Source organism: Alexandromys fortis, unplaced genomic scaffold (genome assembly GCF_014885135.2).
Source record: "Alexandromys fortis isolate MF-2015 unplaced genomic scaffold, M_Fortis_MF-2015_v1.1 scaffold_36, whole genome shotgun sequence".
Lineage (NCBI taxonomy): Eukaryota > Metazoa > Chordata > Mammalia > Rodentia > Cricetidae > Alexandromys > Alexandromys fortis.
The window spans coordinates 5,494,222-5,520,498 of record NW_026067915.1 but is presented as its reverse complement, the minus strand read 5'-3'; the positions used below and the strand labels follow the sequence as shown (position 1 = coordinate 5,520,498).

The following is a 26,277-nucleotide window of genomic DNA, read 5'->3' as shown; positions in this document are numbered from 1 at the left end:
CTGCACACCCCCTCACTGCACAACACCCTCACAGCACAGCACCCTCACTGCACACCCCCTCACTGCACAACACCCTCACAGCACAGCACCCTCACAGCACAGCACCCTCACTGCACACCCCCTCACTGCATAGCCCCTCACTGCACAGCACCCTCACTGCATAGTCCCTTACTTGCAGACTGCCTTCCCTGCAAGCTCATGGACACCACCTAGAAATGATATATTTCATCTCTCTTGTAGTTATCTGTTTATATCCTAGAGTTTTTTCTCTACTGATTGATTGATTGACTTATTAAGTGTTCAGGATTGAACTAGGGCTTTTCACTGTGCCACTGGCTTATACTCCCAGATCCTGTGTTCATTGTTAAGTGTCAGATCTTGAATAGAAGGTGGAATGGTGTGCATTGTACCTTCTCTTATACTTGACTATATCTAAACTTACATCAATATGAAGTTTGCCATGGTTTTTCAATAGATGTATTTGTCATGTTATATAATCCACCTACTGAATACTATCACACTGCCAGATGTACAAAGCATGAGGTCTCTGTGCTATGAGTTATAGTCAAAAAAAGAAGAGTTTTATTTTTTGGAGACAATTCTATTAGCTGAGGGAATGTGATTGCATATTTGTAGCTGAATGTCTTTGCAACTTAACTGGAAGTGGAGGCCAGCACAGAAACACAATTACATCACGTGCCTTTTCTTCTCTACTCCATTTTCCTTACATTCATTTACAACCTCCATTTGGGTTCTGTGATCCAGAAGACCCAGCTTAGGTACTGAGAGTAAATTTTTTATGCCTACTGAGACAATGTTGATAATATGCTTCATAATTTCAGGCAATAGGCAGGTATATATTGATATATAGATCTATTCTTTGCTCCTTCACTCCTGAAATAAAATCTTGCTTATACTGTTTTTATTTTGTATGTTTAGATTCATTTATTTTTATTTTATGTGTATATGTGATTTGCTTGCATGTATATCTGTGTACCATGTATGTTCCTGGTGTTAACAGAGGTCAGGGGTGGGTGTCAGATCCCCTGAGACTGCAGTGACAGACAGGCAACTATGAGCTGCCATGGTTGTAATAGGAAATCAAACCAGGGTGCTCTGTAAGAGTAAGGAGTGTTCTTTGCTGTGGAATAATCCTTTTGTACACTGTGAAGATGTATTGTTCTAATTGTTAATAAAGAACTGGCTGGCCGATAGCTAGGCAGCAAGAAGTTAGGTGGGAGAGACAAACTAAGAGAACACTGGAAAGAAGAGGGGCAGAGATTACAGCCAGATGCAGAGGAAGCAGGAGATAAAAATGCCATGTTCTAAAAAGGTACTGCCACATGGCAGAGTGTAGATAAGAATCTGGATTAATTTAACTTGGAAGAGCTAGTTAGTAACAAGTCTAAGCTATTGGCCAATCATAATCAACAGTAAGTCTCTGTGTAGTTATTTGGGGAGCTAGTGGTTCTGACAAAAATCTCTGCCTACACTTCTTAACTACTGAGTCATCTCTCCAGCTACTACACTAAATTTTACATGGTTTTATTTAGGAATTACTCACTTGTGATTTTTAACTGAATCATATTTTTTCTTTTACTATCACTATTCATTTCAGCATCAAAGTAATTCCTCTCTGTAAATTGAGCTAATATATTTTCTTCTGTGTTCTCTGAAACACATATAAAAACTTTTGTATATTTAAGATCATTTCTCTTAAGAACCACATATTACTATAATTTTAGATGGGATCAAATGTTTTAGTACTAAGTCAATTTTATGAATATTGGTTCACTGAGGTTTCCTATGTCTCTATCAGTCAATCAAATCTTAATATCAAAATGGTTTACATTAAAATATAGTTTGAAATATGTATGATATGTTAAAGCATACTCCTTCCATATAATCCAGGAAATAATTTTACAATCTTTGTGATTCCTAACTGGCCTAGTTTGCTTTCTGTTGCTGTGATAAATACCTTGGCCAAAAAAGCAACTTGAGAAAGAAAGAGGTTATTTCATCTTACAGCTTATAAATCCATCACTAAAGGAAACCAGGGCAGGGACCCAAGGAAGCTAGGGTGGGAACAAACAGACAAGAACTGAAACAGAGGCCATAGAGGGCTGCTGCTTACTAGCTTGCTCTCTGTGGTTTTCTCAGCCTCCTTTCTTATATAACCCAGGACCACCAGCCCAGGGGTGACATTGCCCACATAGGGCTGGGACCTCACATATTTATCATTAACCAAAGCAATACACCTATTGTTGATGGAGGCCACTTATTTGTTCCCGACTGCTCAACCCCAAAATAACCACACAGAAACTATATTAATTAAATCACTGCTTGGTCTATTAGCTCTAGCGTCTTATTGGCTAACTCTTACATCTTAATTTAACCCATTTCTATTAGTCTGTGTGGCTTACTGGCAAGATTCCAGCTCATCTGTTCCCAGTGGTGGCTACATAGCTTCTCCTGATCCCACCTTTTTTCTCCTAGCATTCAGTTTAGTTTTCCCCACCTACCTCTATTCTGCCCTGCACAAGCCTAAGACAGTTTCTTTATTAATCAATGGTATTCATAGCATACAGAGGGGAATCCCACATCAACCTATAGACTTGCCTTCTGGCCAATCTAATGGAAACAATTCCCCAATTTGAGGTTCCAGCCTCCAAAATGACTCTAGTTAATGTCAGGTTGTCAAAAAACTAGCTATCATACTAATTGAAATTATCATGAATGTATATAAAATGTATATGTCTGAATAGAAGTTCAACAAAACATTTATTAAAATATCAGTAAGTTGGAAACTATATCAATATCTAGGAGAATGGTTTTTCAGTGTTTTAAATGAACCCAAATGAATACTATATATCTAATACAAATGATATTCTTCAAGTAAAGACTGAGAGAAAGTTCTTGTTTTTTGCAAGTAAAAACTATCAGATAATCTATTGCTTGATTTGTTCATAGATGGAAAGACAACCAGGGCCCAGTTTCTAAACTTGTTACAGTCGTCATTAGAATTTTATCACAGTGATGAGGAAGGACACTCTTCTCATCAGGAACCAAATATTTTCCAAGCCTACTTAAAAGTCACTAATAGTTCAAAGATGTTTTCAAGCCACATTTTGCTACAACAGGGTATAAGGTCAGCTTGCATCCAAAGCATTCTCTCATTCTGTACCATGTCCTACTTAGACTGAGCAGGGATGCAAAGTAACCCCACATAGAAAGTCAGAGAGAAATTGCTGACAACAGTGACTGCCTCTGAGCATGAACACCGGAGCCCTAGTACTGTCAGATGCATCTAGGGCATCCTTCAAACTGTGAGAAAGCAGCCCCATCAAAGAAAAACAGTGTCTCTATACCTACCTGCCAGATCTTGACACAAACATGATACCTTCTCAAACCGAGCCAAAGGGATTTCAAAAAAGGAAATTCTGCGGATCTCTGTGAGTTCGAGACCAGCCTGGTCTACAGAGCTAGTGCCAGGACAGGCTCCAAAGCCACAGAGAAACACTGTCTCAAAAAAAAAAACAAAAAAATCTCTATCCAGGACCTTCTGCCTTTAATGGAGCAGAAGGAGAGAGAGCACAAGCAAGGAACTCAGGACCGCGAGGGGTGCACCCATACACTGAGACAAGGGGGATGTTCTATCGGGAACTCACCAAGGCCAGCTGGCCTGGATCTGAAAAAGCCCGGGTTAAAACCGGTCTCGCTGAACATAGTGGACAATGAGGACTACTGAGACCTCAAGAACAATGGCAATGGGTTTTTGATCCTACTGTACCTATTGGTTTCGTGGGAGCCTAGACAGTTTCGTGGATGCTCACCTTACTGGACCTGGATGGAGGTGGGTGGTCCTTGGACTTCCCACAGGGCAGGGAACCCTGATTGCTCTTTGGGCTGACGAGGGAGGGAGACTTGATTGGGGGAGGGGGAGGGAAAGGGGAGGCGGCGGTGGGGAAGAGACAAAAATCTTTAATAAATAAATAAATAAATAAATAAATAAATAAATACAAACAAAAAAAAGGAAATTCTTCACAGCATGCACAAGCATAGCAGCCCACTACCCATTCAACACCAGGTTCCCAGGCACGAGCCCTGTTATGGAGGCACCTTGTGCTACCAGCATCACAACCAAACAGTTGGATAAGAAACGGTTTTCCATTTGGGTGATGGTGGCATGCACCTTTAATCCCAGAACTCTGGAGGCAGAGGTAGAGGAAGGTGGATCTCAGAGTTCGAGGGCACCCTGGTCTACAAAGTGAGTTTCCTGACAGCCAGGGCTACACAGAGAAACCCTGTCTTGAAAAACCAAAGAGGGGGGGGAGGAGGAGGAGGAGGAGGTGGAGGAAGAAGGAGGAGGAGGAGGAGGAGGAGGAGGAGGAGGAGGAGGAGGAGGAAAGGAAAGAAAGAGTACCAATAGAAACAGAAAAGGATACAGTAAATTTAAATGTGTAATTCTAATGCAGGACTTTCTCTAAGGGAAAAGAAATCCCCTAGTAGGAAGTAACTCATCTCAGGTGGTGTGGCTCTTCTGACTCCAAGCTGTCCAGCTCCCTCATGTAGCCATTCACTTCACTATGTACTGATTAGACTCCCACTAACAGAAGGCTTTGGGTACAGTGAAGCTGAGATTTCCTGCACAGAGCCCCAATCCTGAAGATGCTTGTTCTAGATGGGGATCTCTAATGCTCCCACGACATCTAGCTTGCATGGTAGACATGCAGAAGATAAATGGACTTACAGTTGAGTGGGCACAATCAAAAAGCCAGAGAGAGGGCTGGGCTTTATCTTCTATGGAGAAGTAGAAGATTTGAAACAGTTTACTTTTGGTTGGGAGAAGAAAAATGTGAGCTGGGGCAGGGACTGATAAAGAAGGAAGAAATGAATACCTTGGAGATAGATAAAAATTGATGTAGGTGGGATAAAACAAAAAAATAATGGGGCTTCAGAAATGGAACATATGAGGTCTCCAAAAAGAAAAAATGAACAAAAGCTAGAAAGAATAATTTCATAAAAAAAAAACAATTAGGAAATTTACAGTGACTGTTGACTCCATGCTCTCTTGAAGCGTCATTCCACCTCATCCCACAGAAACTCTAACAGGCAGGTTGTGGGAGTTTCTATAAGAATGTCCCCCAAAAGACTTCTTTGTTTGAATGCTTGGCCCATAGAGAATGGTACTTTTTGGAGTTGTGGCCTTGTTGGAGGAAATGTGTCACTGTGGGGGCAGGCTTTTAGGTTTCATATGATCAAGCTACATGCAGGGAGTACATAGTTTCCTTCTGCCTTTCGTGAATCATAATACAGAACTCTCTGCTCCTTCTCCAGCACCATGTCTGCCTGCCTACAGTCATGCTTCCTGCCATCACAAAAACTAAACTTCTGAACTGTAAGCCAGCCCAGCTAAATGTTTCTTTTATAAGAGTTGCCATGGTCATGGTATCTTTTCATAGCAATAGAAACCCTAAGACAAAAGTGTACTGAGTAATAAGTAGCTCAGAGATAAAGTGGGTTTTCCCAGGTTCTTTCCCCAAGTAAGTAATGAAGCCAGTATTTAGCTCCCAAGAGCCTAACTAGAAACCCATTTCTCTGCACTGCACAGGGGTTATGGTGTGGTCCTCAGACCAGCGCAACAACATCACATGAAAGTCTGCCATAGTGTCAGTTTCCAGGCCCTTCCCCAGAACTGCTGATTCAGAAGAACTGTAGGAATGGCGCTTGAAGCTGCTTCAGCAAGCCTTCCAAGTGGCTCTGGCACAATCGATGCTTGAGAAACACTGCAGCTCCCAGCCTCTGAAGAGATCTGGAGTGTCGCTCCAACCTTTACACATGCCCGCCATGTGGCCCTGATCAGTTCTGTCCCCATATAAGCATCAGTTCTTCTCTAAAGAAAATGTAGTTCATAGCAAAGGCCTGTCCTAGTTCCATCTCTGTTGCTGAGATAAAATACTCTGAAAGGGGCTAGCAGTGAGCGCATGACTTTAACCCCAGTGCTCAGGAGGAGGCAGAGGCAGGTGGATCTCAGTGAGTTCAAAGCCAACCTGGTCTACATAGCCATTTCCAGGTCAGCCAGGGCTATAGAGCGAGATGTGAGACCTTGCCCTCCCCACAAAAAAAAGGGGGGGAGAGAAAAAAAGGACAAAAGCAACTTTCAAAGGGAAAGGTTTTAGTATACAATTCCAGGTTACAGCAGATCACTGCAGGGAAATAACGCAGGAACTTGAAATTACGAGTCACATCCACAGTCAAGAGTGTAGAAAGAATGAAATGCGTGCTCACTTCTACACAGATACGTAATCCAGGACCCAAAGCCAGAGAGTGCCTCTATCCGGGATGGGCAGGTCTACAGGCCTCACTCAGTGAAACCAATACAATCAATCCCTCACAAACATTCCCACAGACTGACTTAAGGTTGACCTAATTTTTTCTTGAGAGTCTTTCCCAGGTGATATGAATGGCAAACAAAAAGTATATATTATTCAGATATTATAACCCTATCATAAATTCAAGTAGTAATTCCTATTATTGAGTTCTGAAAATATAGGTCATTCAAATGGCCCCAAAATGGCATTAAAAGAATTGTGAGCCCTATAACACTCTGTGTTAAGCAGATGAGAGTAGGGAGGGATTGATTTATGCTAATTAAGTATATGAGAGGGAGCGATTGGCTTATGCTAATTAGCACAAAATGGACATATAATCACATTCAGAAATTCTTATTGCTTGGGGAATGCTGATAATGCCTTGTGACAATATTTATTTGGGGGATGAATTTGACTTATTATTTTTCAATCCAGAGAGTTTATTATAACTAGGTCAGCCTGACTGCCACAATTTATAGCCAAAGAAGGTGGTATATGGCTTCTTATACTCTGATCTCTGTAGATAGATGAGACAAACCCATATGGATATCACGGGGAACAGATCCTGATCTCCCAAAAGCACAGTTTTATGACCTGTTGTCTGTTTCTCATCTTCAAGACACAAACCCTGAAGATGAAAGGCAGGACACCCGGGCTAAACGAGCCCTGTGATCCCTCACTGCAATCCTCAAAACCTGGTCCTGAAGAAAGACCACCAGATGAAAGAGTATGGAGCCACAGGGGGAATCACCAAGTTGCACTAAACATCTCAGAGAGATCGCTTGGTTTCTCTCTCCCACCTCTCTTTCCCTTAACCCAGACCCAGATTCGGGTACCTATCACGTCTTCCCCATCCAATATACAGAATGTTAACCAGTTCCTTATCTTGTCTCCATCCCTACTGGACAAACTAAATTCCCTCATTTACTAGTCACTCATTCATTGACCCTGCTAACCATTTTTGGTGGGTACCAATGTCTGGGGTAGTTCACTTGAAAATATCCTTGACTCTCAAGGAGATGTTCATGTTAGCAGTGATGTAACAGGTCTCTGGTTCTATTCTTGTGCCCTGGGATCTATCTGTTATGAAAGGCTTTGCTTTGTTAGCTTTCAACACAAACAATGAAAAGGAACGAACTCTCTGAAGCCTGCACAGGCACACGACCTGCCTCTGCAGTTTCTCTCTAACTACATCCCGCTTCTAACCCTGGAAAGTCCTATTTGCTCTTCAGTCGCCCTGTCTTCTTCTACAGCCCCAAAGCAAGCTGCATGTCTTTTCGCTGTGGCTAATTTAAATTTAGTTTTGACAGTTTCATGCATTGCATTCATAACACATTCTATGAAAGTACCTACTTGATATTAAGCTAAATGGATATGTAGCCAAGCTGTCTTCCAAATGCTTAGATGGATACCCTTCAACTAGCGCTGTTGTCTACCTTGGCCAGTGAAGTCTCTGTGTACAGTGGGTGATGACAAACACCGTGACTCATAACTGCTCCATCTGCTAAGAAGTGACAAGTAGTTAGCCCTGCATGGGACAACTAGATCACCCCCTCAAAGACGCAAGTAAAAAGAGGGAGGAAATATTTTAAGAACTAAAGGAAGGAAAAGAGTACTGGGAAACACTGCCTTCTGGGTATGAGGTGGGTGGTTTCTGTTTCTTCATGCTTAACAAGTGTCTGGGGATCCATCAAGACTAAACGATCAGAGAACTTTCCCTTACTTCTAACATGGTGGCATGTGTCAACACTGCTCTAGGGGCCAGATCTATCAGCTATAATCAGTCTACTACTTTATTTTCATTTACTATTTGATCTTCTCTCAGTTCCCCTGGGCTCAGTTTACATCTGATGAATAATGACATTAAAATAAAATAATATTGTGCTGATACCCCAGAGCAAAACAAAACTCACTTTTGTGTGTGACAGCCACAAAGACCACAAGACGGATGCATCTCAAATGTGTCCCTCTTTCCATTCATTGAATCAGCTGTGTTTGGGAGATGCTCCTACAGTGTTATGTACTTAAATAATTGAATATTTACCTAAACCACAAAATACTAAGCAAATAGATGGACTTGTGGTAGGAAATGAATTTATACTGAAACTGTAAGAAAAAAAAAACCTCAGTGTGTAAATACATTTTTATATGAGAATAAGAATAACTTTTTGGCAGTTTCCCAGAGGCCTTGCTTCAAAGAGGAAAAAAATAAAAATTTGTCATTCTAAATGGTTCTAAATCCTTCTTGGGATAACATATATTTATATCTGAACAAGTTCCAAGATTTTTCTACTGGCTGTATAAAAGGAATATTTTTTGAGGGAAAAAAAAAAACCACCTTGTTTAAGTGTCAAGAGATGCACTGCGTATTAATTTATAAGTATACCCTTCAAGTGCCTTCAAGCCTTTCCTTAAAATATTTCTATCCTCTTTCTTCCGGTGTACTAAACTGTACAAGGACAGAGCTATTTCCTGATCTGAACACAGTGGGGACTCTGAGACTCACTAATCATGCCCGAGCACTTCAGAGCACATGTCTAAGGAGAAGCAAACCGCCTTATTAAGATGAAAGTGACCCCAGAATGCAAAGATAATTATTAAATTCCCTTCGCTTCATTTGACCTTGCTAATTCCTAAAGGGTGTGAGCATCTTAATAAACATCATGTCCAAACAAACAACACACACCTCGATATCAGATCTAAGAACTCGGGCTGCAGCTTCCCTCCTTCATTTGTTTTGTGGTCATGAAAGGGGGGGATTGGCCTCCAGAGGCCTGTTTTCCACCTATAAGATGGGCTGTTTGTTGGTTGGTTTGTTTGAAGCTGGGAACCTGCCTTAGTGTTGGAGCACACTCGCCTTCTAGCCCCAGCATCAGAAAATATATGCATTGGCTTTTGTTAGACTCCCCTTACCAAAGCACCTGTGTTATATAACAGGCGTAGACATTTGTATCTGCTGATGTCCTCTAGGAATTTCAAGGTCCTCCATCCCCAGGCCCCTCACTTCAAACTGAAGTGGGGCCACATGGCTTTCTTTGCCCAGTGAGTAGAACAGGGGTCATCTACTTGATTTTGAGTGAAGTTTGAAGCACTGGTTATATGAATCGCCACAACGCTTTCCCAGTGCTCTGGAGGCCTTGGAAGTGCATGTGTGACATTTGTCATGATGCATGTCTGAGTGCATCTGGTAAGCAGAGATTTGCCTCCCATACTCATATTAGTAGCCACTGGGAAAAAGGGATTTCTCTACTAAGTCACAGGGGTGCAGCACTTACTTGTTACCCTGGAAGATGAACCTCAGTAGTACTCTGACCAGTGCTAAGTTTAGTAATATTCTTAGTAAGCTTCCTTTCCATTAAATCTCATTAACTGCACATTGGCCTGTCGGACTTTCTGTTAAAAAGTGGTCTAACCTCACTACTTAGCATGGCACAAATATATTCATTTTTAATATTTATATTTTGCTATATATGTCATATATACATAATAATATGGGTGAATTTACATGTGAGTAGATATGCTTATAGAGTCCAAAAGAGGGTATTGGATATTCTGGAGTTAGTTACAGGTGGTTGTGAGCCATTCTATATAGGTTCTAAGAGTAGAATTCAGGTCCTCTGCAAGAGAAATGCCTGTTCATAACCCATTTCTCCCCCACCATCCCAGGGCTTTTGTCTTGATGAAGCATTTGGGTAAGGAGTATAGAATGTGTTAAAGTTTTTTAATGAACTTTTTATTTCAAGACAACTAATAAAATATATAATTTTTCCCCCATGCTCGGCCTTGTCTGTAAATTCAAGTGTCAAGATGGTGGTCTTCGGATAGCTGAATTTCTCATATAGAGTAGAGCAAGTTTCCAAAGAAAATCTTTTCTAAGACATGAGATGCAAGATCTCTTTAAATGTAGACTTGTAAGTGCTAGAATTTCACATCTGTTAAGGCTTTTCTTTTATTTTTTTTAATTTATTTATTTATTAAAGATTTCTGTCTCTTCCCCACCGCCGCCTCCCCTTTCCCTCCCCCTCCCCCAATCAAGTCCCCCTCCCTTGTCAGCCCAAAGAGCAATCAGGGTTCCCTGCCCTGTGGGAAGTCCAAGGACCACCCACCTCCATCCAGGTCCAGTAAGGTGAGCATCCACGAAACTGTCTAGGCTCCCACGAAACCAATAGGTACAGTAGGATCAAAAACCCATTGCCATTGTTCTTGAGGTCTCAGTAGTCCTCATTGTCCACTATGTTCAGCGAGACCGGTTGTAAACCGGGCTTTTTCAGACCCAGGCCAGCTGGCCTTGGTGAGTTCCCGATAGAACATCCCCCTTGTCTCAGTGTATGGGTGCACCCCTCGCGGTCCTGAGTTCCTTTTATTTTTTTTTAAAGCCAAAACAGACCAAATGAGATTATATCCAGGTCATATGAAAGGAAAAAGAATTCCATGTCTCCTTAGAAGGAATGGAAGAAGCCATTTCAACCATCTTTCTTACACCACGGAACCATGACTTACTGACGACCTCTCTGATTGTCTAAGGCGTCATTGGATCCAAAGCTCTCAGCCTCCACATTAAGCTTCCGGGAGAAAACAGCGATCCGTTAATTTACAAACTCTAATGTCTTCCCTCCAGCCACGGTGGGTTATTAGGACTCGTTTATAAAACCCCAATGTTCTGGGTATTTTCCTGCTTATTCCATCGACTCTCCAGTTTTTCTACAATCCCCAGATATGGGATCCACCCGTCTAGGCCACCTCAATGACACCTAACCCTTCAGTTTCCAGTTGGGTGCAGTCAATCAGAGGTCCTGGCAGGGGGGTAAACACCAGGAGGATCATGTGCAGAGTCTTCTACCCCATACCCAACCTCTCAATCCCTGTGGTTAGTCACGTTCATTTAGCTGAACTCTTATCAAAGTTCCTGATAGGCAGATCTCTCTAGAATGAGTTCTTTTCTCTAGTCAACCAATCTCTGTCATAATCTTGTTCCTTTGGGAGTAGGTGTGATTTGCTTGTGTTCACTTTGTATTTAGCTCTGGTTTAGCACAGAACTGGGCACAGAACTGGGATAAGTCATGATCATCATGATCAGCGGGACAAGTGTAGTGAATGAATTTAGAGGAACACTTGGATGAATACATGGATGAGAGGTGGCCAAAGAGAGGTGGCATTTAAGAGAGGGGAAAATACATGACAACCAAGGAAAAAGCCAGGATTAAGGAAACTTCTAATCTTCACACCCCAGGTTCGAAAACAAAAAGAAAAATGCCTAGCTTCTCAGAGCATACTCAAGTCCGTTCTCTCGGGCACTTTGAAGCTAGCGAGAATGCTGAGTCATTCATCAAGGCCTCATTGCTAACGATAAATACGGCAAAGACGGGAAAGGCTACAGCTTTGTTTCTGATGAATCCCCAACCATGGACAACTTAGAGGCTCATCCTCTCATGAAGAGCAGACATTCCCTGGACATAGAAGAAAGGCACAGAACTGGGATAAGTCATGATCATCAGTGACCACTCATGTCCCTTAAAATAGATGGAATTGATTAGAGCATAGAGCCCTGTCTCTACTGTTAGCGCTCCAAATGATGAACCTGGGATGACATGAAGTTGCCTCTCCTAGCCCTTATGTCTAAGAGTAGTCCTCTATCAGTGTCTGGAATCAGGTGAGACCAAGACCTAGTAGCAGATTTCAAAGAGCAGAAGACAAATGGTACACAAGATTCTGGCCTTAATAGCTTCGCTATTAGAGGCAGCTCTAGGCCAGGCCAGAGGAGTGTCTTGCATTTAATTCTCTCTGTTGACCTTGAGGAAGCCATTCACATTCCCAAGAGTTCTTTGTATTGATTATCTATCTTCTTTCTGTGAAAAATTACCTGAAAACAGCAACTTAAAGAAATCTTTATTTGGGCTCACAGTTTAAGGGTCCAGCCCACCAAGAGCGGAAGTCATGGCAGCACGGGGAGGGGGGGGGGACGACAGTCACACGGTCCCCACTGACAAGGATCAGAGGGAGATGAATGCTGGTGTTCCCCTCGCTTTCTCCTTTTTATTCAGTCCAAAACTCCAGCCTATGTAATGGTGCCACCCATAGTGGGCCAATCTCACCTAATTTAATCTAGAAACTTCCTCATTGCCACACCCAGAGATTTATCTCCCAGGTGATTCTCAACCCTGTCCAGCTGACAATCAGAGGTAACCATCATAGGCTTCCTCCTCTACAAGTGGAAAGGCTGGATCAGATGTTATCAATAGGCTCGCCAGTGTAGTATCCTGAAATCCCAGGTGTCAAAGCATACCTTCCCACAAGCACACGACACAGGGTCTGATTTGGATGGAATCCTGCCTGAGCTCCCAGGTTTCTCCTGTTTCTTGGAAAGTAATGTGACCGTGGAAGCCTTCTGGTTTTCTGCAGGTGGAGTTTCCAGCACCCATTTGTAAAGTGTTGTGTATGTTTCCAAACTGTTGTTGAGTAAAGCACTATTAATAAAAGCTCAGGGTCAGTAACTGGGGCTCAACGTGAAGATTCAAAAAGAAAAACAGCCAGTCCCTGGCTCTTAGCCCGACCTCAGTCTAAATGGCGATTCTACCTCCTGGAATCTCAGGCGACTGCATCTGAGAGTTGTCTCACCCCATCTTAAATTCCTCTCTAAGGCTGGGCATCAAAGGCATGCACCACTGGGATTAAAGGCCTGTACCACCTGATTTCTATGGCAACTAGAGTGGCTACTGGCTTTAAAGGTGCATATCATTAAGGCTACTGAGATTAAAGGTGTGTGTTACCATACTCTCTGATCTGTAAGGCTGACCAGTGGGACTGTTTTACTCTCGGATCTTCAGGCAGTCTTTATTTATTATAATACATTTGAAATGCTTCTATAGTTGAGTCATGATAAAGATCTACACCCCAGGGTCAGCCTTATGTCACTTCCCATCAATGTATTCATCTTCCTCAATTCACCAATGGCTCCAAAATTCCCAGTAGTAACAGCAGAGGATGACTTAGCAGAGACTCATAGTGCTTCTGATGGCTCAGAGAAAGCAATTCCATATGACTAGTTAGTGGTATCACTGCCACCTCCAAAGTTAAACCACAAATTCAGAAGAGAAAAGAAAACCTGGAGATGCTCAGAAGAATTTGAGAAATCTCAAAAAATCGATCTGTCATTTCAAAGTTCTGTTCACCCTGTGTTCTGTGGACTTAATGGCTCTTATTCTCCCAGAATCTGTTAAAGAGTAGCAGGAAATGGGAATGGTATTAATTTTACCTACTGTGATTCAGTGTAATAATACCAATAGAAATTGTGGCAATGAGATCTGTCATATCCGCAACCACTAGAATGGCCGAGGCATGGTTCTGATATGTATATATATATATATATATGAATTTACTCTTCTGTAGAGCTCTAAATAACAGATGCTATAATATCATCATCCTTAAAATGAGACAGAAAGCTGAGGATCAAGAAGGTTCAGTAATTTTCTTAAAGTCTCATAATGGAGCTGGTGGCAAAGCTGGCACTCCTTCCCATGCGATTCGATTCCAGCATTCATGCTGTAGGTCCATGCTGACCAGCTTCTCCCACGCGGGTTAGCTGACTACAAAGAAATCTGGATGGAATGCTTTGACAAGCTTTAGGAAGACATGAGAAGGCTTGAAGTTGTGTCCCTAAGGTCAATTTCCTTTCATCTCTACATCCACTTAGCAATTACCTGAGAAAAGTAGAGATGCTCGAAGCATTAACTGGGGCCTACAATAGATCTCGGTGAATAAAGTATCTGCTGGTGCTCACCAGAATTAAGATTCCCAGAACCTATGTAAAGCCAGGCAGGCGTAGTGGCCACCTGTAATCTCAGCACTAGGAAGGGAGAGTCAGGGGCTCTCCAGGACAAGCCTGGCTAGCTTGCCTAGTCAAATTAGTAAGCTCTGGGTTCAGAGATAGATTTTTTTCCCTCAGTAAATAAAGCAGAAAGAGATCAAGAAAGACTTCCAGCATATCTCCCGCACACACATGTCCACATGTTCCTACACACATATGTGATCATGCATATACTGATATACACATCATACATATAAAAATTTTATTTAAAAAAAAAGGATCACCAAGCCCAGCACTGATCTTTTTTGCTCTAAGAATTAAGCACAGATCAACAAGGCAGCAAGTCACAAAATCAACACTCTCTGGCTCCCTACCTCAACTGTTCAGAGAACGTTATCCAAATCTGAAGAACTGGACTAGTTGGTCTCTAATCACTATGGCAACCAGCTTCCTTAGAGATGTCCCCATGTAAACATACAGAGGAAGGGCTGTCATTAAAATCCATTATGGAAGAAAGGGAATATTTAGAAAAAAGTCATCTCGTTGAACACATATCATTTTAGGATGAGAAATATACTTGCTTTTGCCAGAACTTTCTGTCCTCGGGTCTTTATACACCTCCCTATTTCTCTAGACAAGAGGTTTATAAAAGTCCTCAACTCCTTTCTTTCACAATTATATATTGTAAAATCTACTGTGTGAATACACATGTGTGTATCTGTCTATGCACATACTCGCATGTATATACGCACAGATAAATACATGCATGTACACATATGCGGTAAATGTATACACACAGAGATAACTTACACAAGCACACACCTAATACATACAAGCCATCTTCCCAATCTCTCCTCAGTTTAAAGGACTCTGACGGATGAGCTGCTCATCTGGAAGCAGATTTAGCTGAGGCAGAAACCAAAGCAACATTACTCTTCCCTTCCTCTAATGAGAAAAGGGCCAGTTCAAAATGATCGGATCCATTATAGTCACCAATGTCAACAAAAGGAGTCTGCCTGCTCCCCCCTCCCCACACTACGCCAAGAGGGCCAGGTCAGTCTGTCCAGTATCGGCTCTGACTGCACAAAAGGAGTGCAAAGGAGCAATACAGGAATGGGCATCCTTCAAAAGGAAAGTTATTGCACTAAGCCTTAGCAGTGGCTTTGAAGTCATCAACAATTGAAACAAGAGCCTAGGAGGAGGTGGCAAAGTCTCTTCTACAAGAAGGAATTGCTGGTCAAATTTTAATTAGGTTCTTGAGGTTGGATGAGGTGGCTTATACATGCTCCTTTCTACTCTGAGTCTTCAAGTCAAGAAAACCCAGCCAAGTTCAAGTGGAGACGTGATGAGCAGGGAAGACGCCCTGCAGGAGACTCAGAGAGGAGAGCACCAGGTTTAACTATGCGGTTATAAGAGCCCTGAAGATAAGTGAGGGGTCCATTTGAAAGAGGACAATAGTCCTCACCTCAGAAGTCTCCAATGGCCCATATATTAAAGTTTGGCACTTTTGGGACAACAGAAATTTTGAACAGTAGGACCTTAAAAAAGGTGTTTCACTGGGGCAGGCTCTTGAGGGGACAACTGGGCTGGCCACTCCTTTTCCTTTTGGTAACTTGGCCATGAAGAGAATGGATGATGCAAACCCATTCTTTCTTGTCCAGATGAGCTTGCTACCCATAAACCCAAGAGCTATGGGCCGAATGACCATGGACTGAAACTCCCAAAACTCTGGGCCAAAACAGACCTTTCCTTTGTGTTAAGTTGACTTCCATTGCCTTACTGTGTGATTCACCACATCCCTGACTGACATCCAGGCTTGAGACTGATGACCCCTAGATGTCCAGTCCCTCACTGTGAGCATGAGGATTGCACGTGTCACCTGCAGGCATCTCCTGTTCCTATCAGTCTCAACTTCTGAGTAAAGCCACAAGAAACCTCTCTGTGGCTGGTTCCAGCTTCCCTGACCCAGTGTGTCTTATATCCAGAGAAAACTATGTTTGCTGCCTCTCCAGGGCGTGAATGCCTACTGCAACTACACGGCTATAAAAAGGAAATGAAAGGTGACCCCTCCACAAAGATCAGGGTGATGTTATACCTGTCACTATCCTAAGGGCTCATATAAAGAAAGGAAATGAAGGGACAGACCCTGCATTCTAATGCTGGAGTACACGGGGTGTTTGAAAGGCGTTTGTCCATGCCCAGAAACGTCTGCCTTGTGTATATAGAACTCAGGCAACAAACGTGCCAGGTTATGAGGAAACAGTACTCCATAAGGATAAGAATGGCAGCCAGGATCGTTACCACAAAATACGCAAACAGAAGTCAGAAATGAAGCCATTGAAACATCTACCGATTGGGCTGACTACACAGTGTAAAAGAGATTAGCACCTCCCCATGAGGCAGCGGGGACAGAGGGTGACTTAGACTGAAAAGCGGAAAACAATCTGTCACTTTTCGTTAAAAAAAAAAAAAAACCTGCAAGAATCTTCTACCATTCTTTTTCTTGTGAAAACGTAGTGTTCTACCCTTGAAGGTTTTCTCAAGGTTTCCATGAGCTGGCCTGGGTGTTCACACCCTAGGAAATAGTCTGAGACTGGAGGAGGACCGACTTGTGGAGAGCTTCATGTTTTTAACAGTATGTCCGTGGCTGATTTTTAAGTTCTTTTTAGATGATCAAACCCCAACAATACCAACAGAAAGCTGTGTTAAAATGTCCCTAACCTACTTTCCTCCAAGGTCTCACACTGTGTGCTGTGTGCACTGTGGGGCTGACATCACAAGGGAAGATGACACTAGGGGTTTTGTTTTCTCCGGACAGTGAAGGTGGTGATGGGGACAGAAGATGAGAAGAGAGACTCTAGTGTCCTCTACAGAACTCGCTGAAGGGACTGTTAGAGACATGAGTAAGGCAAGCTCAGAGGGACACACCGATGATTCAGAGGAATTACATAGACAGACACAAAAAGTCAGACACTAGAGTATTAAATGAAAATGCTGTTCTTACCAAGCCCACTTTAGGTGAAACTTGCCTGACGCTTTTCTCTAATAATCTTGGCAGAAGTGCAAGTCAGACACAAGTGGATTTTCCTAAGCAGTAAAACTTCAATACTTTGCAATCAAAGGAGGAAGGTGAAGGAGGGATATGAAGATCAGAGTCTCCCTCCTGAAAAATCCTGGCCACGGCAACAAATAGGTTGCAAGGACACATCTCCCTGAAGTCACCTTACATTGTAGAGTGTGTCCCTGGAGGAGGTCCTCTGTGCACTGGCTAATACTTCATCCAAGCGAGACACAGTTTCCCCGTTACAGTAACAGACCAAATACAGTATTAATTAGCTTCCCGACACCTTCCAGGACTGTGAAAAGCAGCCCAAGATAAGAGAATCTCACACCTCAACTAGAACTTGGAACTTAAGTGATAGTCCAGGCTGAAAAATCGATTAATGTATATGCCACCTTCCCCTGATAAAGCCCATGCCCTCCCACCACCCACCCCAAACACCAACAGAAACCAGTCATGCTGTTGTGTTTCTCCATATGCCAGTGGAAACCAGGCGTGCTGTTGTGTCTCAGCTATCTCCTATAGATAGTTCTTTCAATGAACTACAAAACAAAACAAAAACAGACTAACAAAAAGCCATATTGCCTTCACAAGACCCACACAAGATCAAGCCAGTTAAAAATGCCTGCGTGGATGGGGGAGGAGCTAGCCAGACCCTCCCCATGGCTGATGAGCTATTGGCAGTTGATGGCTGCCAGAGAAGGTCGAGTCACTCTTCTTTCTTAGGGATGGTCACGGGGTGGTTTCCCGTGCTTCATATGACCCCACAATCAAGTGCCTATGGGCAATACTAGTTAGACTTAGTGGGTTCATGAAAATAAATAAATAGAAAGGAAGAAAATAAAGAAAGGAAAGGAAGGCAGGGAGGGAGGAAGGGAGGGACGGAGGGACGGAGGGACGGAGGGAGGGAGGGAGGAAGGTAAGTTGGGAGAAAGATATGTTTGAGGAATCTCGTCGGGAGTTAGAGGTGGTCTTATAGGGGTGAGTATGACCAAGATACAATGTAGATATGTTAGAAATTTTCAAAAAAATCAATAAAAATGTTGTAAGAAAATAGTTGTAAATGTGTTCATCACAAAGGAAATATTTGAGGAAAGAGCTGTCTTAAACATTACCCAATCCTTATGTGTCCAAATGCTACATGCTATGGTATAATTACAAATACATGCACTCTTATCAATCAAAAGTGTTTTAAAGTACCCTTGGTGTGACTGCTGAAGCCTGGATATTTCCTGCATGTACCTCACTTGGTTTCATTCCCCAGCCTCGCCTACAAGATAAATTGTGTTACCACTAAAAATGTATCCATTCAGAGTTCTTATCAAAGGCGCAATTTAGGTGAGCCAAGTGTCATACACATACAATATAACTCAGCAAAAGCACTTCAAACATATGAATAAGTTGATCCTGAGAGATAAGTTAATGAAAATATCAGAATTCACAAGAGTCAGACAGTCTGCAGCAATTCATTGTGCGCTTCCTAAGCGTAGGATACAAACACAGGCAGGTCCTTTAACTTGAGGAAATGAAATGCTACATTTGGAAAATGGAATAACATAAAAGGAACAATTGGTTTCCCGAGGGCCATTGCTGTTTATTCACTTAGCAGCCAACCTACTTAGCCCTCTTTACCTTTACTGGGATTTAGAGTTTATGGCTAACACAAGGTCATGGCTTCATTATGTAGGTGCTTTATTGCTGGTATCGTTGATGGTACACTATCGCCATTTGCTTATATGAATATATGTAGGTCATACATGAATACATGTTGCTTTTTAAAAGATCAAAAATTACTCTGGGAGGCATGTTTATCATATTCAATGACCTCGAATTGGCTTATAGTGCAACCGTCTTACACACATGCATATGTGTACACAGAGTAGATATTATTTAGAAATATTCTAGCCACATTATCTTTGTGGATATTCTGAAATCACATGGTTTTGCTAAGGTGCTACCTGATCCTGGGTTGAGCAAACAGAACCTTCAAATACAAGGAAAAGATACTGATTATTTCCTGGGTTTAATTTTCTTACCTCTTGGGTTTTCTAAGTCAGTTTTCAATCTCTTTCTAAAAATTAAAACTAGGAAATACTAAGGGCATACAAGAACCAAATAATGATGTTGGTGAATTTTAGATTTCTTAGCCTGGAAATATCTAAACATCTAAAAGTACCCGAGTTTAGGCTGTTAAGAGTGAATTCTGTTCGACTGTGGATTTTTCTAAATTTGTGAAGGAGCCAAAGGAGATGCACAATTGTGTGGTGGTAACACAACTGTACGGTAGTGACACAACTGTGTGGTGGTGACACATGCCTTTAATCCCAGCACTCACAAGGTAAAGGCAGGCGAATTTCTGAGTACAAGGCCAGCCTGGTCTACAGAAAGAGTTCCAGGACAGCCAGGGCTACACAGAGAAGCTCTGTCTTGAAAAAAAAAAAAAAAAGCTAAAAAGAGAGAGAGATGTAGCTATTTCTCTCTATAAGTGGGATGATCCTAAAATGTACAAAAATTGTGTGCTGCAATTTAAAACACAGAGCCTGGCAGGACTAATTTACATTTCCATCATTTTGAGTGTTTGGTTGCTAGCATGCCACATTGCATCTTGAGATACACACACTATAAGTCATTTGCTCTGATGGGAAGCCATGGGACTTACACTGGGTAACCTAATTTATCAGGGACCACTTTAAGTTTCAAAACTCAGATTTATTCATTGTGAGTGTTTTGCCTGCATAGATGTCTGTTTACCATGTAGGTACCTGGTGCCTGTGGAAGTCAGTGAGGCCTTCAGATCATCTGAAACTGGAGTTGCAGATGGTTATGAGCCACCATGTGGGTGCTGGGAGTTGAACCTGCATCTTCTGTAAGAGCAGCAAGTGCTCTGAACCACTGACCCATCTCATCATCCCTGAAGAAGAGCTCTTTAAAGGTTCACAATGTCCACTCTTTTTTTTTTTTTTTTTTTTTTTTTTTTTTTTTTTTTTTTTTGGCGCTCCAGATTCTTCTACTTAAATATCTACTCTGCTGTAAATTAGCTCAATATCTCAAGACCAGTGCCTTACAGGTGGGTAGAATGCAATTCAGAATACTGTAGTCATACTGAGGCAAAAGCATCCCCCTCTGACAATTTATTTGACTGTCTCTTAGATTTGGGGACAAGGAAGCATGACCAGGTGTTGGTCACATTTAATCCCAATGAGAAATACCGTAGCAAAACAACTTAAGGAGAGAAAAACTAATTTATTTTCGCTCCTTGATTTTATGGTTTTAGTCTTTTGCGGCAGGAGGGTGCAGAGGACCCAGCAACACAGGGCACACTTCACTGGATGGGGAGGAGAGAGGAGGGCAGAGGGAAGAAAGGCCTACGTTAGCAACCTTTCTCCACTTTCTTCCAGTTCAAGAGTTGGTGCCACCCACATTCAGTGCAACTCTCTCCGTCTTTGCTAATTTTCTGGGGAAACACCCTCCCAGAGGTATGCTTTACAAATCTACCAGGCCCCTCTCAACCCAGCTGACAACCCGTGAGCCACAGAAATAACCCACGAGAACGGAAAATGAATCAGGCAGTAGCTACCACGCCGTCGAAGACCAGTGCTGCACGGAAACCTCAGAACTGGCTGATTGACAGCCGTGTGTCTGAGGTATCCCATGAGAGGCAATGTGTCTTCACATCACAGATCACTTCAGCACAAAGCAAGAAAAGCCTGAGATAACACCAAACCTTGCAGTGAACTCCAGATCTACAGTACAGCCACCAAGAAGCCGCTGTTTGCTGATAGAAGGCTTGACGGTGTGTGTGTAGACTTAAGCGTCTGTGACAATCCTCCTGCAGGACTCTGTGCTTCAGCTCTCTCTCACAGCATAACCAGGCAACAGAGCCTTCTCCTCAGTGCTGACTCGGGGAGACTCTGCTCTTTTTAGTGACCACACAAATGGCAATAAGAACAGTGGTCAGGCTAAGTCCCCACAGAGACTTACTAACTGCTCATTCCCCGGGGTCTTTGCACTGAGTCGATGCTTGTAAATAAACCCATCCTTTATCTCAGAAGAGTTTAAAAGGTACAACACCCTTTTCCAAAGTAAAAGAGAAGACTGCATAGGGTTTCTTAGACTTCAATCCCTCTAGGGATTAAAGCAGCAGTGTTTCTCTGGTTAGAGAAAATATGCCATAAAATGTTAGTGAATATTAGAGCTTGGATGAACCTTTGGAGATGAACTAATAATCCTTTAACTAAATATCCTGCATCTCTCCCAGGAATTGACGGACTAGTTTCTGTGATGGGAACTTGTTTATTGAGCAGCATAGGTGTCAGGGCTTGCCTGGATCCCTTTGGTCTTCACATCCTTCTAACAGCCACCACCTAGTCACAGTTCTTTGCCAAGCGTTTTCTCCAGCCATTGGTTCCTCACCTGCTCATACCTGTGGACATGTGCAGCAGCAGTTTATTAACAACCAGTGACCAGAGCCCAAGGTGGAGCCTAGCAGCTAGGTTCTTACCAGGCGTGTTCAAAGCCCTGATCATTTCACCTGACACCATGAAAATACATGCATACCTGAACAGCAAGAGTTGATGAATTGTTTGTCTGTTACTAGTAGTGACATGTCCTCCACAGGCTCATGCATTGGAATACTTGGTGCTTATTATTCTAGTTAGCTTTCTGTTGCAGTTTCAAACCACTATGACCAAAAGCAACTTGGGCGAGGAAAGAGTTTCTTTATTTTTACACTTCCACATCACAGTTCATCTTCCAGGAAAACCAAGGCAGGACTCTGGAAACAGGAGCTAAAGCAGATGATGATGGAGGAGTGCTGCTTATTGACTTCCTCTCGTAGACAGCCCAGTACCAACTATCCAGGGCTAGCAGTGCTCACAGAGGACTGAACCATCCCACATCAATAATTAACCAACAAAACGTCTAAAGGCGAATCTGATGGTGGCGTTTTCTCAGTTGAGGCTCTCTCTCTTCCCAGTGATGGCAATTTGTGCCAAGTTGACACAGTGCTCAGCTGATATAACTCTTTGTGGAAGTCCCAGCACCTTTAGGAGGAAGATCCTAGCTAGAGGAACCAGAACACCATGGGTGGATCTAATGGGTTGTAGTTCTAGCAGCTTCTAGCCAAATCCCTTTCTTGACATGATTCCTGGTTGTCTAAGATGTGAACAAGCGCCTCACAATCGTGCTGACACAACCGAGAACCATTCCCGTGGCCATCCATCTTTTCCACCATTATGGATTGTACCCTCTAACTATGAGTTAAAATAAATGGGCTCTCCCTCAAACCGCTTCTTGTCAAGTATTTTGTCAGAGCAACAAGACAAGGAACACATACATTTCTTCATCTTCTCACTCCTATACCCTCAGCCCCAGGATTCACCAGGTTAGCCTCTGACTTAGCCCAGAGGTTTCTGTCATCACACACCAGGAGGCTTATGAGCAATTGATAACTATTTCTTATAATTCTGTAGCTAGAAATTTAAGGCCAGTAGGCTGGGTGCCAGTAAAGCCCTCTTCCAAGTGACAGACTTCTAACTTCTCATTGTGTCCTTTATATGACCAGCTAGAGATTTCCATGGGTTGTGTTTTCTAAAGGCACTAAACCCATTCATCCAGCCTCATGTGCTTCCTACTTCTGTCTCCTAATTGCAATACAGTGAGGATTAAAATTTAAACACTAATTGGGAGGAAGCACAAGCCTTAAGTCTATAACAATTACTCAAACAACTTATATGCAAATCTTGGTCTTGGGATGAGCTCCTGGGGATGAACCTAAGGTACTGTTTTACTCTGCCAGGTTGATGCTTATGTTCTTTACCATTTTACCTTAATAACCATCACACACCCAGAAATATTTTAACACTCATTTTTCAGATGAGAATCATGAAATTTAAAAGGCTTTGTAACTGCCACGTGATGGTTGAAAGAGTAGAAGAGACAGAAATCAGAAATAGATCTGTTGAGAACTGCTGCCTTGAAGGTTTACATAGACAATGTCCTTTGAGTGTTTGAATTTGAACTTGTGAAACTCAATAGTAAATAGAAATTAATCATATATATTGTGTGTATATACATTATGTGTGTGGGCATGCCTGCCAACTCCAGGAGGGCACTGGATTCAGTGAGAAGCCTTGAGGAAGATGCAATAATGAAAGCCATGACTACTGTCTACTCCCTTTCCAAGAACTACGCACAGCCCTGTGTAGAACAGTTTAAACAAAACTGGGCAGTAGTCACTATTGGAAACAGGATTCTAGGGGTTCCTAACCAAACTGGATGAAAGAAACACAATAATCTCATTCATCTTCTTAGAACCCACAGATGTTACAAGCATTGCTAGCATTGCTTACATGTGTCATTGCTCGGAAAATGACAAATTAAAGGCTAGAACAAGTGACAACTTGGGGAGTCCTCCTCCTTAACAGTGTTTGCCTCTAGGGAATATATGGGAGAAATGCAGCTCCCTAGAAAGACGTGGAATATGAAATAAAACCTGACTGGTGGTATATATAGATTTATGAGGTGCAAAGACTCCCACTATAACCAGGTTCAAGTTGCCAAGACGATGCACTGAATGCATAGCTGAGGGTGGGGTGATCATGCAATTGCCCATGACAAGCCAGTACGAGCCAGCTCTAACACACCGCTGCTCCTATGGGTTCCAAATAGCGTAAGTGCGTCTCCTCCAAACTCTAGGGAAGGTGAGAGATGAGAAAAAGCAATAAGCAAAAAAAAAAAAAAAAAAAAAAAAAAAAAAATCAAGCAAATCCACTATGGGAAAGCCCTGCTTTACTCTTAGAGGTAAAAAACTGTAATTTGCCAGCATGGAGTAGGAAGATTGGCGAAGATATACAAAGTAGAACTTGGGGGATGGGGTAGGCAAAGTTTTCCAATTTAGGCTGCAAATTAGAGTTCCCTGAGAATTTTTCTTAACCCCAATGTCCAAGCCATACAGAGGCTAATTAAGCCAGATTCACCAGGACTGCTACCCTAGCATCAGTTAGTATCCACGTCCATCCAGTGTAAACACATCACTGCGGTAAGTGCTACCCCAGTGTCAGTCAATATCCACATCCGTCCAGTGTGAACACATCACGGCAGTGAGGGCTACCCCAGTGTTAGTTAGTATCCATGTCCGTCCAGTGTAAACACATCACAACAGTGAGTGCTACCCAGGTGTCAGTTGATATCCACGTCCGCCCAGTGTGAACACATCACAGCGGTAATTCTCAAGTGTAATGCATACACAAGTGACCCGGGCATTTTGAAAACAGGTAGAATTTTAAAATATTAAGCACCTGTAGTGACACCTTATAGACTCAAGAACATGAAACACTGGCAAACTAATTCATAGAGATGAAAACACAGCTGGTGGCTTCCTCTGGGGAGAGGAAGAATGAACCATCTTGTGAACTAGAGATGTTTAACCCTTGATATAGGAGGCAACACATTAAATTGTGTACTTCAGCAGGCATGGTGACTTATGCCTACAACCCCAGCCCATGGGAGGCAGATGCTGAAAGATCAGATGTGCAAGGTCGGTCTCAGCAACAGAGCAAGTTTGGGGACAGCCTAGACTGTACGAGTCCCTGTCTCTAAATAAGAAAATGAGAAAGAAAGTTATATAATACTACGCATTTTTACAGACTTGGGTATGTCTATAATGTAAACAGTAGTACTGTTGGGAGTAGATTTGGAACTCCTGAAATTCCGAGATTCTGTATTCTAAGATTCTATATTCCTGACAAACTCCCAGGAATGCTGATAGAACTGATCCCACTGTGAGTCACGGGCTCTGGATCACTGTCAGGAGTGACGTACAGTCAAAGTACTATAAATGGTTACCTAGGGTCTATAATGTTCTGGACATTGTTTTGAGCCCTGTAAACAGTGTGGGATAGAAAGATGGGGAAAAAAATCAAGGAGATATAAGAAGAGAAAGGATTCCCCTCTGGAGACTGGTTGACCAGATTACACTCAGGAATTCAAGTGATGTAAACCTTTGTTGTGAAGACAGCCTACATAGAGACAGTGTTCCTTATACATAAAGATTTCCAAAGGATGCTAAATTAGCAACGAGCAGATGACTGTATAGTAGCGCATGACCTTTGACTATGGCCTTATTCCATTCCTAGCTATAAACCTATAATTTTCTGGGGAGCGCAATAATTAAGACGATAAGTTTTTGTTTCCAGCAGAAATGTCTGAACTTGCCTTGCAATCCTTTCCGCTAAGCTCACCTCACAGCTATAACCCTGGAATGTGCGCCTGGAATGATTGTCTGTTCTCATTTATCCAAAAAGAAAATGTCCCTGAGGAACCTTTGAGATCTCTCTCTCTCTCTCTCTGTCTCTCTCTCTGTCTCTGTCTCTCTCTGTCTCTCTGTCTCTCTCTCTCTCTCTCTCTCTCTCTCTCTCTCTCACACACACACACACAGCTATTGAGCATACCTCTGAGGGTGACTGTCCTCTAGGAACCCCACATCCAGACTAAAATGTTTTGTCCTTTCTCCGGGGGCTTCTTTATTACTCCCCACGCTTAAAAATTATGCTTACATTCCATTTGGCCCCAAACGGATGTCTCCTAAAGTTCTTCCTGCAGTCAAGAATCCCAGCTTCCCCTGGGTGGGAGGTTTCTGGAAAGAACTCCATGGGCTTCTGTGGATGGCAGGGTGGAGCTGTGCTTCTAGTCTTTCTCACACTGCCGCTACTCCACGTGCTCAAAATCAGGCCATAAGTAACCATTATGCTGTACGCTCTATTTCAGCAAGACACACTAGTGAAGTCAAATAAGTAGTACAATAAATACATCCGTGGTTTATAAATCCTGCAGTAGCCAAAAGACACCTAAGGTCATGCTCAACTTCCTTAGCGATCAGGGAAATGCAAATCAAGACAACTTTAAGATACCATCTTACACCTGTCAGAATGGCGAAAATCAAAAACACCAATGATAGCCTTTGCTGGAGAGGTTGTGAAGAAAGGGGTACACTCATCCATTGCTGGTGGGAATGCAAACTTGTGCAACCACTCTGGAAAGCA

The 26,277-nt window shown here is 42.5% G+C and overlaps 1 protein-coding gene across 5 annotated transcripts in view; it reads right to left on the bottom strand.

Moving 5' to 3' along the window:
- Positions 1-26,277, bottom strand: part of Cpne4 (copine 4) — a 597,421-nt gene that overhangs the window by 380,953 nt on the left and 190,191 nt on the right. The gene's annotated exons all lie outside the window — the stretch shown is intronic.